This window comes from Rattus rattus, chromosome 1 (genome assembly GCF_011064425.1).
Source record: "Rattus rattus isolate New Zealand chromosome 1, Rrattus_CSIRO_v1, whole genome shotgun sequence".
Taxonomy (NCBI): domain Eukaryota; kingdom Metazoa; phylum Chordata; class Mammalia; order Rodentia; family Muridae; genus Rattus; species Rattus rattus.
In genome coordinates, this window is record NC_046154.1 from 15,458,331 (window position 1) to 15,479,161 (window position 20,831).

The 20,831-nt window shown below is 46.0% G+C and overlaps 1 protein-coding gene across 1 annotated transcript in view; it reads left to right on the plus strand.

Annotated features, from left to right (window-relative positions):
* The window catches only part of Kazn (kazrin, periplakin interacting protein), a 979,201-nt gene that overhangs the window by 365,832 nt on the left and 592,538 nt on the right, over window positions 1-20,831 (plus strand). The window lies entirely within an intron of this gene.

Sequence of the window (20,831 nt, forward strand, 5' to 3'; positions counted from 1 at the left end):
GGTCTGGTCTTTTTGGAGTCTTCCCCCACCCCACCCCCACCCCCACCAAAGAACACCCACTGAAAAGAGACGCCACCGCAGTCTCTCTGCCTGAAATCAAGCATCTCCCAAGCTGTGTGCAGCTGGATTCCACTCAGCCAGCACCTTGCTCATGGCGGCCTTTGCCTGCCTCACTCGGCAAGCGGCTCACATCGGCTCCTGTCTGTCTCATCCGTCCTACATGTAAATCTGTTTCAGACAACTCTTGGGAGCCCTGGTGTAGTCGTGGAGCAGTTTTCCTATGGATCCATCCTCCTAAAGAACTGGGATGTGGTTCAGATGATAGAAGTTGGTCCTTCTTGCCCAGAGCTCTGGGTTTGATCCCCAGTGCTGCATGAAACAAACACGGAGATGTGCACCTGTAATCAGAGCACCTGGGAGCTAGAAGCAGGAAGACACAAAGGGCAATGTAACCCTGGGCTACTCTGGGAATTTTAGGCTGGGCTACATGAGACCCTGTCAGCTGCGTCCTCCCTTGAACCCGGCTGCTAAGTGTCTGGCTTCCCATTTTCATCACCACAGCAAGCCCTGGACCTGGGCTTCAGCCATCACTTTCTCTCCAGTTTGCAGCACACCTCTGGACAGAAAGTCAGGACGATCATACATTCCCCCACCTTCATTTATCTTTTCTCAGGGATCACAGAACCAATCTGTCTGCTGTCCGGTCTCCCACACCTGTTATTTTATATACCACGTCCAGTTTTTCTAGTGGTTGAAGGCTAGACAGTGATGCGACTCCCTGTTTTCCACTTAGGACAGCGAAGAAACGTTCTTTACAAAACACATTCTTCACGAGTCCAATCTGATGACTTTATCCCTAATCATAACCCATGAATAATGTATGTTGACCATAATCATGTGTACAGATTTGGAAATTTATTATCATTGTTATTAAAGTCGTAAAGGAATAATGCTGAATTTTAAATTTTTTATTATTTGACTCTAGTACTAAATGTTGTATGGCCAGTATCTTTAACCTTATGTGTGCGTGTACACATGAGTGCAGTGCCTGTGGAGGCCAGAAAAGGGCAGCAGATTCACTGGTGCTAGAGTTAACAGATGCTGTGAAATACCTGACCGTAGGAGGAATGGCACAGTTGCCTCTGCATTAATTGGGGGCTGGGGTGGGGCGCAGCCACAAAGGTCTCTCCTGCAGGAGGACCTAATTGAGGACTGCCTGAGAGACCAAGGATTGGCGACGCAGACAGTGTCAGCCAATCGGAGCTGCTGTTTAGAAGAGATGCTTTCTTGGGACCAATGGGGTGCAGGTGGAGAGTATATGAGGAGCTTGCAGCCGCGTGCTTGCTGCTACATTGCTCACCCGCTCCCAGAGTCTGAGTCTTTGATTTAGAGCCACCTCAGCTCCAACACCTAAGGGCAGGTAGGATCAGGCAGGGGCACAGGCAGCGCCTGACATGTTTACTGGAACCTGAACTTGGGTCCCTGGCAAATCAGTATCTGTTCTCTTGACTGCTGAGCCACCTCCCCCGCCCCGATTATGTTCGATGTAAAAAGTTGTGGAATGGAGGCTTTGGAATGACAAGGGTGGGAGTGCATGTGGCTGAACAGATGTGATAGCCACAGTTCCATAGTTTCAGTTTCTGAACTGAGGCAGGTAAAGGAGACAAGTCTCTCAGACTCAATCTCGGCATATCTGAGTCATCGTTCCTGATGGATTATACTTCTAATCTAATTAATTACAATAATGCTTTCCAATATCAAGGCTACATCACGGCTGACTCTGGCCACGAACCTGTGACTCTTCTAATGGCGTACTTCTGAAGGGAATCTTGTAACTGCAAATCTGCAACAACTTCTACGGTCGGCAGATTGAGGGGAAATAGAATTCTCCGCTGTCTGGTGACAACCTTTGCCTTTGGGTTAATAGAATGCAGGGGTGTGTTTATACATTCCAAAAGGATCTGTCTAGTAGTCACAAGGGTCTTAGGTCAAACACAGTGGTGAGCAAAAAAAAGTCCATTTAGGGGACCAATTATAGAGCCCTACTTGGCTCCCAACCTGGAATATTCCTTCTCTCTCGTCAGTCAGTGTTTACTTTTCCTCCCTCTCCAGGAACTTCGGCTCACCTTACCTATTTTATTTTGGCTCTCAAGGGGTCCTTACAGACACGAATCTGAGGATCAGCACTGTGGCAACACTGCGGGGTGGGGGGCGGTGGGCGGTATTCGCTTCCTCAACCTTGATGCTAATCTTATCTCTAACTGTTTAGAAATAGTCATGGGAGTTGTTTCCCTGAACCCGATGCACCTGTAGCCCCCACCACTCGCTCCACAATTCCTCCAGCTGCTACCTGATCTCAAAAAGCTAAAAGGAGGCACCAGCCCCCAAACCATGCTGTGCACGCACACAGACACACACAAACACACACACAGAGCCCTGCGTAATGTTTCCTGCAGTCACCAGCACCTGACTCTGTCATTTGCATTTGAATATGGTGAGTTTTTTTTGTTAGGAGAAACATAATAATAAAACCAACCGTCAGCAGGCTTTGCATTCGCCTCAAATACAACCTGCTTTGGCTCCCAAAGCTTTGAACTACAAAGTCCTGCTTCTATCAAAACAGAACGCTTTAAACTTCAGGTTGAGTCTCTCTCTCTGTTCTAGAGACCTCCGTTTCCAAGGCCTTCAAATTAACAATGAGACATCTAACGTCTTTTCTATAGCGTTATTACTTGAAATATGTGTTTTTTAATCAGCAGAAGCATGTCAGTAAAAAAGAAAAAAATTTTTTTGGCTTTACCACGGAGCTAGCTTTAGCTTTTAAAATTATGCGCTATGAAATTAGCACCATATCTTGACAAGCAAAGAGCAGCCTTGCCTGGCTGTGCCAAGGGGTGAATGACATGGACCTTCTGAGATGCACACTGGGGTTCTTCGGCTTAAAGGTTTTGGCCTTTCAAGGTGAAGGATTGCAGATGAAGGGTCCAGGAGGGCTTCAACCTCAGATACATCAGATAAGGACAGCTGGAGTCGGCTTCCTCACTCTTCCCAACCTGGTGCCATGAAGTTAGCTGTCCCACCAACAACCCTAGTAGGAATTGACTACCCTGACAGTTATCAGACGTCACTTCTTGTTTGATCTTCTAAAGTTCTCTCTCTCTCTCTCTCTCTCTCTCTCTCTCTCTCTCTCTCTCTCTCTGTCTGTCTCTGTCTCTCTCTCTCTTTCTCTCTCTCTCTCTCACATACACACAGAGCCCCTCAGTATGCAGATGAAGCATCTTCCAACACCCCTGTCTTGAGCGATTGTGCACGACTACACAAACTTTGCCCCAGAGACCCTGGCCACCTCCACAGGAGCAAAACTACCTCCTTATCCTCCCCAACAAACTGAGCTAGTTCTCCAAAGCTGTTCCTAGTTCTTTACCCACACACTCCCCACTGACCAGGATCCTGCCTGCACTCTCCTGCCCCAGCTAAGCTTCCCCGCCTCTAGCCCAGCCTTGTGAGCAATGGGCCTGACTACGCCAAGTGGGAGAAGCAAACCCAGTATGGCAGCTGGCACTGACGGAGGTGCAGTCACACCATCAGAGAGAATGATCTGCCTTTGCCAATTTAAAACATCTGCCTCAGGGACGGGGAGATGGCTCAGTCAGTAAAGTGCTTGCCAAAGAACCCACACAAAGGTGGGTAGACCGAAAAGACTCTACACAGTTGTCCTCTGATGTCTACGTACATGCCATAGCATGAATGTCCCACCTCCACGTCACCTGCACATGATAATAACAAGTGAACCGAATTTATAAAAAGCCACATGCAATAGTGTGGTCATCTGTAATCTTAGGATGTTCCCATTGAGAGATGGGAGGCAGAGACAGGGGAATTACCGACAACTCAGCCTGGTATATACAGTGGTGAACACGGAGACTCTGTCTCAAAACAAAATGGAAGGTAGGATGAAATCCAAGGTTGCCCTCTGACCTAAGCAAGCCTATACACCATGTGTGCACTTTGCCATGTGTGTGCACACCACACACACACAGACTCACATACACACACACATGCACACACATACACATTCACATACACATACACATTCACATATACATGCACACACATACACACGCACACATACACATTCACATACACATACACACACATTCACATATACATGCACATACACACACATGCATACACACACACATACACACATACACATGCACACACATAAACACATGCACACATACACACTCACTACACACACGCACATACACACACTCACATACACACAAACACACACACTCACATACACACACAAACACACACATATTCACATACACACACACACACGCATTCACATACACATAAACACACATATACATGCACACACATACACATACACACTCACATATACACATTCACACACACATATTCACATACACATGCGCACACGGACATACACGCACACTCACACACACACGTACACAAAGATCTCAAATTCAAAACTGTCCTAGACGATACATTTTATATTAACATTGAGGAAAAATAAAGTTAAAAGTAAATAAATAAAAAAACAGGAAATTTTTTTTGTCTGTGTTGAGCTTGTTACCGATATTCAAACAGGAGTCTTCAGGTTACAAACACTATTCTTTGTCAAGCACTCCTTGCTTTGAGGGTCACCTACAAGATGCACAGAGGTAGGTCACCTATAGCTACAGAGCACTCTGTAGCCTTTGGAATCTGAACCCTGGATCTGATAACTCGTGGAAGATGGCTGGCTGCGTGGCCAACTTTATTTGCATGTATTTGGTCAGAAAATTGATCGTTGTGTACCATAAAGACGTCATTTGTTTCCCATTACCATTGAACCCCAGAGCATTGCACTCAGAACTCACCAGGAATTTCAAATGGCAGGTGGCGAGACTAAACTTTTCTAAGATTAATCATATACTCCAAATTCAATGATTACGACTCATTAAAGAGCAGATTTCCTGTTAATGAATGCCTAGTGCCAGGATTCAACCCATAAAAGTTACAGACCCAAGGGCTGGGGAGCTAGCTCAGCCAATAACGTGCTTGCCTTGTGATCATGAGGTCTTGAGTTCAGATACCCAGAATCTAAATATAAAAAGGCTACGTTCGTGGCTATGTACAGGCACAGTGACGTGTTCTTGTGATCTCAGTGCTGGGAAAGTGAAGAGTAGTGGATCCCTGGAGCTTACCAGCAGCCTAGGCTAAGGGATGAGCTTCAGACCAATGAGAGACTCTGTCTCGAAAAAATTTAGATGGATGACTCCTGAGGGTGAATGACACCCAAAGTGAACTTGTATCACACACACACACACACACACACACACACACACACACACACACACACACACGACTCACAATGAAGGTGGATGGGAAATCATCCCAAAGAGAAACTCTTAGTCAGGGGTTGCCCTGGAGACCCTCATTCTTACGTGCCATGCAGCAGCAGCCCTTCCTTATGGTACAATTCTTGCTTTGTTCACACCAAAGCTTTACATGGAAAAGTGATTGTGAGACTCCATGTCATTTCTGAACCTCTGCATACCCACTTCCTGCTCATTGCCTACAACATCCTTGCTAGAGGCAAAACTTAAGGGTTCTCTAGAGGGCAGTCAGTTGTGTTGGATGGTGTTTTGCTGGAGCAGACATGTGAAGGAACATTCCTCTGAAGCAGACACAGGTTCTGCTAAAGGAAGCACGTTTAAGGACACGTGATGAAGGATGTTTTGCTAAAGACACGCATGTATTGGTCCGCCTTATATTGTGTAGTAGAGTTGCGTTTGCTGGGACTCCTTAGAGGGAAATGCATTAAAAATCTTCTGGTGGTGTGTCAAGGTGCCAAGGCTTTTTGCAGCGTCTGTGGACTTGGACTGACTGGCAGAGTGACGTCAGCTGAGACAGACACACGTACCGAGACAAAACCTGTGGAGGGCATGTGTTGTTTGGAGGGAGTATAAAAGGGACTTGACAAGCAGTGAGGAGGCTGAGCTTGGCTTTCTTGCACTGCTAAATGCTTGTTGGTCTCTTGATCTTTGCTGATCTTTGCTTCACTGAGAGAGGCGCGGCTGAGAACGTTTTCTGGCGTTCTCGTTGACCCTCATCCTTCCTGTTGACTTGAGTGGAGGCTGACGCCTGGCTGTCTCTGCCAGTTCGTGCCGCTGCTGCTGATTCATGTTTGCTACCCTCACGCTACCGAACTGGACTGCTGGTGTATCTGTGACGTGGTTGTGAGTGGAAGAACTGACTTCTGCCGCTGCTGACTTCTGTGAACTGAACTGCCGCTGATTTCCTGACAACACAGATTTTTCTCCAAAGAACCATTTCTAAGCAGGTTCACGTACCCCGAATCCTAATAACCTTTCTTTCCCATTATCTCTGGTTGGTGGTGGGCTAGAATGGAGGTTAAAGCATTTAAGAACCATCATTAAAAGCAGGCATTGAAAAATTAAAATTAGAGGTGTTGGAAAAGACATTGTCTTAAAACCAAACATAGGGTGCTGGGGAGATGGTTTGACATTTAGGAGCCATTTTTTGCTCTTCTAGAGGACCTGGGTGTATTCCCAGCACTGATACCGTGCCTCATTACCATCTGTAACACCAGTTCCAGGGGATCTGATATCCTCTGTGGCCTCTGTGGATATTGTGTGTATGTGGTAAACACTCATACACAAAAAGTAAAAATAAAACTTTAAAAATAATGTCACAAGGCGTGGTCTTCTCTAAACAATCCTGTTCATCTACAGAAAATGATGAGGTCTTGGACACAGGCTTACCCATGTTTGAGATCTGAATTAGAGTACCTTCAAACTTCCATATTGTTAAATTCCTGGGTTTTTTCTCCACCAACAATGTCTGCATGGTGTTCTGGAATCATCTGTATCCCCTTCCTGTCACTGTGTGACTCAGTTTCCCAATGATAAATGTTCTAGAAAGATGACATCTAAGGTGGGTGTTTCCAATGTTTTACCTTGAGGAAAGGCCCCATAACAGACAGTGGGTATGAGGATGTACCAAGGTGATGGACAAGTCTCTATATTTAGAGACTTACAGTAGCATATGGTTGTCATTTATGCTGTCCCTCAGCTTGGTCACAGGAAAAATTTATGAACATCATCTGGTCTTCTTTCTCAGGGGCCATGCCATGAGGAGTAAACCCACACTAGCTGTGGATGGCCTCCCCTGAGACACACAGGCATACTTCCATTGCATTTTAGAAGACCAAAACCAGCCCATGGCCACAGCTGGCATGGGGTTCAGGGGGGAAGAGCCTTAGATGCTGGGGGAATAGCTCTGATAGCTGAAGTCTACTGCTCCCCAGACAGCTGTCCCTCCTCCCCCTTTCTCTCCTTCCTTCCCTCCCACTCCCTTTCTTCCATTTCTTATTAAAGGTGTTTTATTTTTACATATGTGTTACGTGTGCAGGGTGGGGTATGTGCACATACATGTAAGTTCCCACTGAGGCCAGAGGAGAGTATTGGATCTCTGGTACTAAGATTCCAAGCTCATATCACCAAGGTCAACTTTTAAAGCATGAGCTCTGAGCATTAAATCCAGGTCCCCATGCTCACAAGGCAGGCACTGTGTCAACTGAGTCACCTTCTCATCCCCTCTTCCTTCTTCTTACAAATGTAACAGAACCTCCCCTTGAGACGTTTCCTGTCATGCAGGACCTCCACGCAAAGCCAAGGATTTCAGAGAGCATGAGGGTGCTCTCTGCATCGAGCCTGGTAACAGATTTAAGGAGAGCTGCCCTACCCCCCATATCTAGCACACCAAGGAAGAACAGGGTCAGGAAAAGCAGCAGTTTCCCTCTCTAGAGACAGGATTCTTGATTGAGAAGACCCCAATTCCACCCTTTGGGAAGATCCTCTCCCATCTTCTTCTTCCATAGTCTTCATAATTTATTTCTTTGTATCTCAGGTGAGGAGTCAGTCAGCCTTATGTGGGACATAAAAAGTCAATTAGGAAGGTACATTATCCATCTGAGGCACACTTAGGGCTCATTGGAGTTACAAACAAACGGAGGTCACGGGGCTCCTCTCTGCCCTAGCAGGCGCTGGCACATACCTGCCTCAGAACACTGAGAGTTGGAGGTGGTCCGCCTGGTGATGGAGTCTCAGATCATCAGAAAAAGGAGGGTAACTCCACCCTCAAATTGTTCATTGGATGAGGCTCTGTGTCCTAGGCTAAGAGATGGGGTGTTTTGGGTGGGGCATGAATCCTGTCCTGTGGGAAAAGAGAGAGATTTCTCAGTATCAGGGGCTTTTTGCAAACCTTTGTCTTTCTCCATATCATCTGGTCTCCTTTGCTGTGGAACGGCATGTTAGAAGGCTTCTTCATCTCCGTTAGTCTCTTGAGTTCATTATCATCTTACAATATGGAGGGGCTCAAGCATCATTCTCAGCTCACACTGCACAGGCAGAATTGGGGCTCCGAGGCAGGTCCTCTGGAGTCTAGAAACTCACATTCTCACCCAGCCCTGAAGGATGTCTCTTTACTCTGCCCCCGATTCATTAGCATTCTAAGCCAGCCAATCCCCTTGCCAGGAGCCACACACATCCTCTGCTCATTCCCAGCTAGGTCTTCCCACTTCTAAGATGTCTGTACTTTCTCATGGCCTCTTCTTATTCTTTGAACTTGATCTATTGTGCCTCAACCTTTCACGAGTCAGGGGAGAATCACATACCATTGCTAATTTCCCCCCTGAGACACTGGGTACATTTGATGAGATTCGAGGACCACAGGTTGACTGGGTCTTTACTTGAAACACCTCAATCCGTTAAAAGCATCTTTACCAATGGGGATGAGGAGGTCACTATCAATTCTACCCTTGCCACGGGTTGCGATTTAAATGTTCCTTACTGTACTGAAGTTTTATTAATTCTGTTGGTGTTTCAAAACTAAAACATGGTGGCTGCTGCTTCTACTTGACATCTACTTGAATTAATGGGCTTTCCCCGTCCCCCTTTCCTCATCATATTTCTTTCCTATTTGAAACTGCCCTGTTCTTTTCTGAATTCTCTCATACTTTTAACACCTTGCCAAATGTAGGCAATAGCAGCCTGGGCACCTTGTGGTCTAAATAAGGTATACGACCTTACCCAATTTCTAGTTTAACTTCTGTTGTAGGATAAGATACCCCGACAAAAAAAGCAACTTAGAAGAGAAAGGACGTTTATTTCAGCTCACAGTTCCAGGTTACAATTCACTAATGTGGGGAAGGAAAGGCAGGAGCTTCAGCTGGTCACATAGCATCCTCAGAGCAGAGAATTTATGCATGCATGCTTGCTTGCTGACTCATTTCTTTGCTCTCCTACAGGTTAGGTCACCCTTCCTAGGGAATGGTGCCACCCAAAGTGGGCTGAATCTCCCCACAGTACTACGCACAGACCAACACAAGGTAGACACTTAGTCACTTGTCTAGACTCTTTCCCCAGGTGATTCTTGGTTGTGTGACATTGATAGTTGACGCTAACATCACACCTGGTTTCAAGGGTGTATGAAGTACAATTCTACCAAATTTTTGCTCAGTTTTCTTTCTTGGTTGGAAAGTGCTTAGAAACATCAACCTCAAATATCTCATGCTTATTATCTTCTAACCTCTCCAGGGCTCCACGTTTCAAAGGACTTTTTTTTTTAACCAAACAAGACCCACTTATTCTGGTGTGACTTGATACCTGACGCGGAAGCTCTCTGTGAAGCCTTATTGCAAATGTGTAATTTTCATCAGGCCACATAAAAAGTTATGAATGCAGCCCAGGAGTCCACATAATTACTTCAGTGACCCTCAAATTACGAATGCCATGGAAAGGTGGCTGTTATTATCAAGTAATGTCTACACAGAGAATTCTCTAGAAAGAAGAAAAATAATTGGATGGAGGAAAAAAAAAGATAGCTTGGAGACAAATTCTTCTGCTTTATGGCTTCCCCTGATCCAAGTCTATGCTTCCAGTACCCTGACAAGCACATGCGGGCACGTTCTTGTGTCGTCTTGGTCTCTGCACACCCTGCCCCTCCCCCTCTCCTTTCTTCCCCACTCTCCTCCATTCTCTCCCTCTCCTCCTTTCTTTCCTTCTTCCTTCCTCTCCTTCTCCCTCTCCCTTCTTTTTCTCTCCCTCCCTCTCCACCCTCCCCCATGTCTTCCACGGGGGTTGAGAGCTAAGCATCTTTACTGTGAGCTTGGATGCCAGGCAGACTCCATGGCAGACTGACAATATTCTATGTTCAACGCAACCTAAAATTGCTGCTACCTGAGCACAGTGTGAGCACTTCCCACAATTCCCAGCTCGCTTAAGAATCCACCTGAAAGTCTGACCAGCTCTATGTTCTTCAAAACTTATAGTAGTATTTCTGAGTAAACACCACAGACCAGTTACTCAAATTCACACTCATCTTCCCCAGACTTTGAGCGTTGCCTGACTTGTTTGGTCCATTAGAAAGTTCTAGTCCTGTGAACTAGAAAGTTCACAGAATATTCAGCATTGTGGCTTGGGGTATTTTCTCTAAATCTCTGACCACACCATCCATTCTTCCTCTACCTTGTTGGATGGTTTCTTTGAATTCTCTTTCCTTTTTATTCCTAAGGTACCCAAAGGTGGTGAGGGGGCCATCTGTGCCTACTCTGTAGGTCAATGAAACCATCTCGTGGCTTTCAAAAACATCCTTGTAAAAGGCCATGAAACCGGAAATGGACTACAAGAAGGAAAAACCACTCTCAATGGTAGTAACAAATCCAGTCAGGAGAAGTATGTGACATAAGAGGAAGGGTTAGTAAACACCATCAGGAGGGGACAGAGGAGCAGGGCAGGGCAGAGCAGCCGGGTAAGAGCCACGTGTGAAAATGCTATAATGGAACCTATGACTTCACACATCGATTTAAATAAATGATTAAAACACCTCATCCGGGGAGACAGCTCTACAGGTTGCACAAACATGAAGTTCTGAGGTCAGATCCTCAGCACCGACAGAAAAGCTGGGCATGGTAGTGTATGCTGTCAGTCCGACACTGTGGGTACATGCATGAGGGGTGGATCCCTGGAACTCACGGATGTGCCAGCATAGCTGAATCTAGGCTCAGTGAGAGATCCTGCCTCAAAAGACAAGGTGGCGGGTAACTGGGAAGACATTCTTTAACCTTGGTTTTCTGTGTGCACACGCGCGCACGCACGCACGCACACACACACACACACACACACACACACACACACACACACACACACCTCTTCATTAGTAACTTCTGTCTCCCTATTTCAAGTCAGACTTTCTGCTGAGAATGCCAGATACTTAGGTCAAACAGTCGATCTAACATCTCCCTTTGGGCTCTCATTGTCACCTCAAAGTTCAAGTTCACACTAAAGTCTTGATTTATCTCTCAAATCTGCCTTCAGGAATCATGACCACCTCCTCCACCAGCACTACACATCCACGGTAGATAACTGAATCTTCCTTTCTTGTTTGCTGGAGGTATGCCTCCCGAAGCAATCCTTGATGTGTCTCCCACTTTCCCACATCGCCGAAGAAGTCATTTGGAAATTTTATCAGCTCTGTGTTTTTCAAAATATACCAAGTAAGGGATACCTTGTGAGAACTGCATTGTGGGAACATCAGAGTGCACCAATCTGAATGACGGCAGGCCAGCTGCTCCTCTTGGCTCAGTGGGAAGGCCTGTCTTTCCAGGCTACATACTGGTACTACATGGCGACATATTGAACCCTTCAGGCCCTGAAATCCAATAGTGTTTGTGTCCCTAATCAGACAACAGAAGACCAAAAAATAGGCCATAAAAGAGAGAAGGTCTTCCCTCAACATTGCATGCTTATACATATGGGATGCGTAAGGTTAGAGGATGTTCTTGAAATCAGCAAACAAGTACTGAGCGAGTGCGGAGGCTTGTGTCATGGCTGTGTGGCTCGGTGGACTCCACACACCCTCGACCAAGGCTGCCCTCATTTAATTTGAAAAAGAAAAAGCAAGCGAGCAAAGAAACAAACAAAAGCCTTTTTCAATGTCACCACTCTAGAGGCAGTGGGACCCGGGAGAACGGAGTCAATAAATGAGGCTGACTAAAGTCTCATGCTTTATTCAGATCCTCGGAAAATTTATACACGGAGGGTTAAGAGAGGTTAAGGGTTAAGTAAAGCTCTCATGAGTCCAAGCTGCATAGAATCCCAAGGACAGACTGCACGTGGCAAAACCATGGCTTTTCCATGGAGGCATACTGAGGCCAGTTTAAACATCTAATTGAATAACAACAGCAAACTATAATGATTCATCTGAAGTAAACTCGCTGCTGTCTGTCACACCCGGGAGGAGAACAGAAGCATGCTCCAAGAACAGTTCTGGGTTTTGAAGAAGGGGGGTCACAGGACTCTGTCGTGTATTCTTGGAGTGTTCTCACAAGCACTCAGGATTCTCCGCACGTGACTTCATTCCTGGACTGTGCCCTGATACTTCAAGAGTGAATTAATTTTAGTTTACTATAATAGTCGCTGCGCCTATTTCTAAGTTGCTGTAACTCATTTTTGGTTTATGGTGTGTGTGTGTGTGTGTGTGTGTGTGTGTGTGTGTACAAGCTTATGCGTTCCACTGTGCACATACGAAAGTCAGAGGACACCGTGCAGGAACGAGTCCTCTGTTCCCACAATGTGGGTCCTGGGGAACGCAAATCATTACGCTTGTTGATAGGTGCCTTCACCTGCAGGTCTACTCGTTGGTTCGCTTTCTTTCCTTACACCCCATTCTGTAAGCCTTCTTAGTTCTACCTTTTGAAATGTAATTAATTTTGAGAATTTCATACATGAGTACTATATTTGCATCATTTCCACCCCTTCCTCTCTCCCTGGCTCTCTCTCACATTCATGAACTGTACTTTAATTATTGTAACACACACACACACACACACACACTTATATATATATAAATATGGTCTGCTGAGTTCATTTGGTATTGCATATATATGTGTATATATGCATATATATTCATATATCCATGTATCTATATATCCACATATCCATATATCCATATATCCACCCATTCTTACATACATACATGTATACTTACATATTCACACACATACATACATACATACATATATCCATATATCCATCATATATCCACCATATATCCATCATATATCTATGCATCCACATATCCATATATGTATATACCCATGCAAACATACATGTATACATACATACACACATGTATGCAATAAGTACATGTATATATGTATACATACATGCATGCATACCTATATACAGATATACATACACATACGCATATATACATACATTATATACATACGTATATGCGAATACACACACACATGTTTAGGGCTGACCACATTGGATTAGATAACCAATTAGGGTGTTTGTCCTGGAGAATTCTAATTCTCCCTATTTTATTAGCCACTAATTCCTTCAGCTCCTCAGACTGAGATGCAGCCTCGTGAGACTTTCCCCCGTCTATACTGGTGTGCAACTGGTATAGTCATTGTGCAGATCTTGTTTAAGTAACCATATTTTTTAAGATTTCATGGCTACAATTTCCTTGTCATGACTAGAAGACATTATCTCACAGCAGACGCTCTGGTTCTCTGGCTTTTACGATCTTTCTGTTCCCCCTTCTCTGACGTCCACTAAGCTTCGGGTAAAATGGCTGTGTTGTAGATAACATCAGTTGGTTAAGTGTTCTCTGCGTTTGGACCGGATGTAGATGGCAGGTACTCAGCACCTAACACTGTCAAGGGAGACGAAGTCTCAACTTTAGGGTTCAGTTCAGCTGCTTCCTCGAGGTTCTCGATAATGTAGAGAAACTTTTGCCACCCAACCCTAATACTTCCACAATCCCCAATGTCACTCACGGAGTTTATTTATACACCATGACTGAGCAGCAAAACTCCCTTCTGCATTTCCTTTGGCAAACACCAGGTCTTCATAACTGAAAGCGTCTCCTCCTCCTTAAGTTCTGCAAAGGGGAGCCGCATCACACGGTGCTGAGACCACGCTTGCAGCAAATGTGCCTCGCTTTTCTTCTAGCGTGTTTGCAGTCCTCCTAGTTCCACATGCGGGCTGCTCGCACTATGCAGGACAGGCAGATGCAACTCTCAGCAGACACTCGCCACTTTACGGAAATACCCACCTGAAGCTAAACAGCAAAGACTCTACGGCTGAAAGAAGACACAGATAGCAGGACACACACAGGTTGGACAGATGAAGTCAGAGGACAGAGAACGTTCCAGGGAGGCGGTACTGAGAGGCTGTCCTAGCTCCCTTTCCTGTTGCTGTGACACGATACCCTGACAAGAGCAACATAAAGGAGGAGGGTTTATCGGACTCACGATTTTAGGTCACTGTCCATCGCTGTGGGAATGTCAAGATGGCAGGAACTTGATGCAGCTGGTCACATCCCATCTACAGTCAAGAGCAGAGGACAATGAATTAATATGAGCATGCCGGCGTTTGGCTCCCTTCCTCCACTTCCCTCAGTTTAGCATCTTCTGCCCAGGGAATGGTACCATCCACAATGGGCGGGGCTTCCCCCATAGGCCAACCCACCATCCACAATGGGCGGGGCTTCCCCATAGGCCAACCCACCATCCACAATGGGCGGGGCTTCCCCATAGGCCAACCCACCATCCACAATGGGTGGGGCTTCTCCCATAGGTCAACCCACCATCCACAATGGGTGGGGCTTCTCCCATAGGCCAACCCACCATGCACAATGGGCAAGGCTTCCCCCATAGGCCAACCCAATCTAGACAGTCTGTTATTGAGACTCTCTTTCCAGATGTTTCTGGATGGTATCAAGTTGACAGTTAAGATCAACCGCCACATATAATTAATAAAGTTTGATTTTTAAGTGAACTGTAAATTCATTAACCATAAAAATGCATTTTTCCCCATTTCTTAAGTGGTTTCATTGCCAAGCATGGGGTTGTATATACCTGCAGTCTAAACACTTGAGAATCTGGGGCAGGAGGATTCCTGTACCTAGGAAATGAGGACCACTTGAGCAAGACAGGAAGACCTCTTCTCAAAACCAAAGCAAGACACCATTTTTGTTATAAACTATGACACAAGCACATGAATTAGCTTAGCAGAAGCAAAGCCATCAGTGGACTATCTTCTGTCCCCAAACTCATCCCACTGAAGGTCCTCAGGGGCAGAGACTCACGTGGAGTTGTCATCTTGTGTAGAAAGAGAGGAAAAGCAACATCAATGATATGTAGTAAAGTGTGGGATCCTTTGATGAGAGGATGGATGTCCCAGAAAGGGAGAAAGTGGAACAGCATGTGCCCAGGCTGGTTAGAGGGATCTTGTCTCTGTCCTCCAATGCTGCGGATTACATGCTAAGGTGGCCATCTCCAGATTTTTTATTTGGTTGCTAGGGATTTGAACTCAGGTCCTTTTGCTTTCACAGCAAGCCCTGATACCCACTGAGCCACCTCCCAGACCCTGCTGGATAGTTTATATATGGTTTATATATACCCATGCAATGTATTTAGCATTGTCAAGATTTGAAGTTGAGTCTAGCTACAAGAAAACAGCCTGTGAAATCCCTAAAATTCTTCTCCTGGATCACTGTTTTGCCCTTCCAGCTGAGAAGTTTATGCTAATCACAGTTTATGGCTGTCACTCTTGACTGTGTGCCCAGAGCCATTTCCCCGTCTTTGCTTGTAGAAGGGATTTTATCCAAGTTCTTAGGGCAGTATGGAGCTTGTCTGAGGTCGTACATTGATGACAGAGGAAGAAAAAACCAGATGACCAGATGGGCTGCTTCTAGGGCAGGCTCCTCAGAAATAAAAAGGGAGGAGGGCAGTTCACAGAAGATAAACTACAAAGGGCAAAACGATACAAAAAATAATGTTCAACTTATTCCCATCCGTACCTCCCCACCCCCACCCCAACCATCAGAGAAATGCAGATCAAAGCTCCATGGAGGTTATGTCTTCCTCCGCGGAGATTCTGTCTTCCTCCATTCAGAATGGAATGCCAGTCATTAGGAAGAAACAATGATGGATGGTGGTGTGGGTCGGGGATAGGAGGAGGAAACTTTCCTCACTGCGGGTGGGGCTGTCAATATGAAAGGAGGAGGGGAGGAGGGGAGGGAGGAGAGAGAGAGAGAGAGGAGGGAGGGAGGGAGAGGAGGGAGGAGAGGGAGAGGGAGAGGAGAGGGAGAGGAGAGGGAGAGGGAGAGGAGAGGGAGAGGAGAGATCTACTCTATAACCCAGCTATACCTTTCCTGGGTATTATCCAAAGACTTCTAAATTACATATCAGAAATCCTTAAATGTATGGATAAAAAGGGATTCATTAAAACGGTGAGTTGTCTCATAGCTAGCAAGATAGCTCAGTGGGAAAGAGCACTTGCATGCAAATGTAAGGACCTGAGTTTGAAGTCAAGCATCTGTAGAAAGCCTGGTGTGGCTGTGTACATGCCTATAACCCCAGCAGTGTGCAGGTGAACACACACACACACACACACACACACACACACACACACACACACACGTAGTTATTTAGATCAACAAGCATCAAGCCATATAGTCATGTTTCAATATAAGTCTAAAAAGAGGACAAGAACACTGTCCGTACTTAAAGGCTGTCAGGCAGAAAGAGTTCTCTTTTGTGCTAGGCTGGCCTTTTCCAGGTAGGATGAGGCCTACACACATGACATTGGTCAAGATGCTTCATCGAATATATGACTCAGAATGTAGTATCACACATAAATACCCTTGCTAAACATTGGATATGAATTGTCCCCCACTGGCTTATGTGACAATGACAAAATTCTAGATGGTGGTGCTATTTTGACTCTGTTTGGGGAGGTATCACAAACTTCAAGAAGTGAGGCCTAACTAGACCTAAGTTGATCACTCTGGATGTGTCTTTGAGACTACATCTTGCCTTGATCTCTCCCTATATATCTCTGCGTCCCAGTCACCATGATATCGCTATGGTGCCTCTTTTCACATTTCCCTAGATAACCACAGCAGACTTGGCTCTTCTGCTCTAGAGAGAGAAGAACACTGGGGCACATTAGAGCAAGGAGCTGAAGTTTGATTTTATCAGGTCAGAAAATAAACAAGCAAAACAATGTCTGAGGATTAGTGAAGATCTAGTGAAATGCCACAGTCCTCCTTCCTCTGGTGTTTAGGATTATAAGACGTGGTCTATCAATTCTCTTCCCTTGGTAGAGCCCCAGCATATCCAAGGTGGTCCCATTCCTGGAACAGATGGAGATTTTAATAGAAACTATAATTGCTAACTTGACACAATCAAAAAGCACTTGGAAAGAGAGTCTCAGTGAGGAATTACCTAGATCGAGTCAGCCTGTGGACATGTCTGTGAGGGATTCTCTTGATTGCTAATTGATGTCCATGGTGGGCAGCACCATTCCCTAGGCTGGGGAGCTACACAGTCTGAGTTATGAGGAAGCTGACTGGAAACAAGATGAACATGTTTATTCTGCTTTTGCTCTCGACTGTGGATATGATGTGACTAGCTACTTGGTTCCTGTCTCGAATTCCCCAAAATGATGGACTGTAGTCTGGAATTGTAAACCAAGTAAACCCTTTCTGCCCAAATCTACTTTCTGCCAAGGTATTTTATTGTAGCAATAGAATGAAGCTACAACTGAAGGCACCCTGTCTCATAATTTCAGTTTGCTCTAATTAAATGTGGTAGATGAAGAGCTGTGTATGAATGTAGGATACCTATAAAGTTGTGATGTTTACTGAGGGGGAAGAGCTGTGGTGTCTTTCTGAGGCTCCTGGAATGGAGGTGGGGCTCTTTGGCAGCTGACTAGAACCCATTTTCCCCAGAATCCTGCCCTTCCCATTATATCCCTGATTACTGCAAGCCGTATTATTTGTCTGGGAATAGAGTTGTAAAGTGCTTGCCTCACAAGCATGAAGACCCGAGTTCCATCCCTACCACCCCCACAAAAAAGCAGGTGTGGTGTGCGTGCCTCTAACTCCAGCAACAGGGAGGTGGACCCCGAGTAATCTGGGGCCCAGCTGGCCAGCCAGGCTGATCAAATTTTGTGAGTCCCAGATCCCAGTGAGACCATCCAAACCTCACCATTTAAATCCTACCGTGTGCTTTAACCCTGATATTCTGAGTTGTTCTGTGACGCCGTGTCATCCACCATCACAGTGGCAAAAGTGATCGTCTCTCCTTGTATTGGTTAATTTTCCGTGCTCCGGCAAAACATCACGACCATAAGCAACTCGTGGAATGAAGGGTCCGTTTGGGTTTCCAGCTCTGGAAGGATAAGAGTCATCATGGTGGGGAGGAAGGGCAGGCACGAGGGCAGAAGCAAGGAGCCGAGAGGTCACATCTTCAACTCCCAGAGTGAAGCCTTGGAGTGAACTAGAAGTGGGTGTGGCTAGAATGCTAAGCCAAGGCCACAGTTCCTAAATCTCCCTGAACAGTGCCACCCGCAGGGGACCACGTGTGCAAATACCCTAGACCATAGGGAACAATTTTCATTCTAAACACCACGATCCCTAAGAAGTTTCTTTCAGATGTGCGTCACGCCAAGGAGAAATTGACTAACATTAACCCCATTGTGGGACAAAAGAGGCCCGCACAACCTGAGGAACAGGCCTGGAGCAAGAGGTTGAGACATGTCCAAACCACGAAAAAAAGCTCATTTTGAGACCAGCGGGACCAAGCATCGATCCCTCCCTGTTCTGGTTCCCGCATGCATGCTCTGGTGTGCATAGCTTTTGCAAACTCCAGGTCCACCACTGCTAAGGTAATCAGGTAGTTTGGTGGCCAAATTATAGGCTTAACTTCCTCTTTCCCTGTAAGGACATATGCCCGGCTAGCACTTGGAATTCCTCTCTATGCAAATGAAGCGTTCCCAGCACTCAGCCCCAGCCAATAATGTACACTTATCCCCAAACCCCCTACCCACTCCCCAAGGTTTATATGGCCCTTGTTACCCCACCCCCAAAAGAGAGCTGTTTCACTGGAAACCCCCAGAGAAGGCTGTTTCTACCCAGCACTCAACCCAACTGAGATCCTGAGAACCCACCCACCCGGACAAGCTTCATTTCTTCCGCTCTGCCTGGTGCTCAATGGTCCCTAGATATGTGGAGAGCAAGAGTCGAACCAGTCAGCATCACATAGAAACCCATGAAATAACATGGGACCAAATATCTGGGCATCCCATGGCCCTGTCAAGTCATAATGGACTCAACATAAGAAAAACATAACTTTTGTCAGAAAGTGTGGCTTTTGCCACACTCTTCTGAGTTTTCCTCTGATCTTAAGTTCTTGTCGTAATTGCCAAAGCTCCACCTGGTATGAAATGGGAGGGCTTCCAAGACACTTCCCCAGCTCATGCTGTTCATCTACACAGAGATCCCACACCCTTCCCTGTAGAGTTCCTTTGCTCTGGTTGACTGGGGAATTTTGCCTTCTATTAGACACATGCTTTGGAAGTTGCTGGCTCACTGGAAGCCGTCTCTCATTTATTTTCGGGTCCCCTGGGCCCTATAGCAATGCTTTGCTTTTAGCAGATATTCAGAAACTATTTGTGAGCTGAGATACAGAGCTATATATTTCTTTCTAGAAGATTACACAACCAGGTTTGGTTAATCTCCAGATCACGGAAAATGTTCAAGTAGGTCTGTATTCCTCTTTAGTCACGAGTGTCAGTTGGGGGAAGTGAGAGACCAGGGGTGCCAATGGGAGTCAGATGATGTGGGTTCAGGCCCTGACACCAACAGATGTGGAGTGACCTCATTGCGTTCTTCCAAGCCTCCCTGAGGCTCAGAGTCTTTATCTCTTATAAAGGGGAAAAAAATGTGTGCATCTCAGTGCCAAGTCTGCATTGCTTCACAGACACCGCTGTGGGTGGTCTGATCCGGTTTTATGTAAGTTGTGGGTGACAGAGCACAAGGCACCTGCTTCTTACCTCTAGCCATGAAGGTTTCCCTGCATCCTGCAGTGGCTCTCGGGACTCTCTGAGACATGGTGGGAGAAGCCAGTCCTGCCGTTCGTTCTGGAGTTGCCGATCTGTGAAAGAAAATGTTTCCCTTTTTTCCCACTTGATAGCTTTTACTTGTTTTGAAATGAAAGTGAAAGGCTTGCGGCTGAGAGAGGGAAGACGGAGCACAGAACAGCAGGGAGGGGAGAGGCTGGGAACAGGCTGGATAGGTAAATGCTGGTGCCTACCCACGAGGACAGGAGTTCCATCCCATTTGAACAGCCAGGCATCAAGGCATGTGCCTGCAACCTTAGCACTAGGAAGATGGAGGTGGCCGTCACCGTGAGTCAGTTTAATCTAATCTGTGAGCCCCAGCTGCTAGAAAGAGACCTTGTCTCAAATACAAGGTGGGCAATGTCTGAGAAATGATACCCAAGGTTGACCTCCAGTCTCCATGTTTACATATATACCCACACATGTACACTTACTATGCATGCATGCATGCATGCGTGTACACACCACACACACACACACACACACACACACACACACACACACACCAGGTAAACTATCAGATGCTACTTTTATTTCTGAATGGGATCTGTGTTCTTTTTTTCCTTCTCAAAGATGGACTTTTCACGTACTCCTCTGTAAAGTGGAGACTAATGGTGAACATCTCATGACGGGTGTTTGTATCGTCAGACATGACATCTACCTGCACACGACCCTGTTAGAGCACAGGCAGAGTGGCCCTCTTGTGTCTTATATGACATCATGCTGTTCGTTGTCCTGAGCTCCACGGTGGCTCTCAACACAGAGTCCCTACACACTTCTATGGCCACAAGCCCTGGCTGATTTCATATC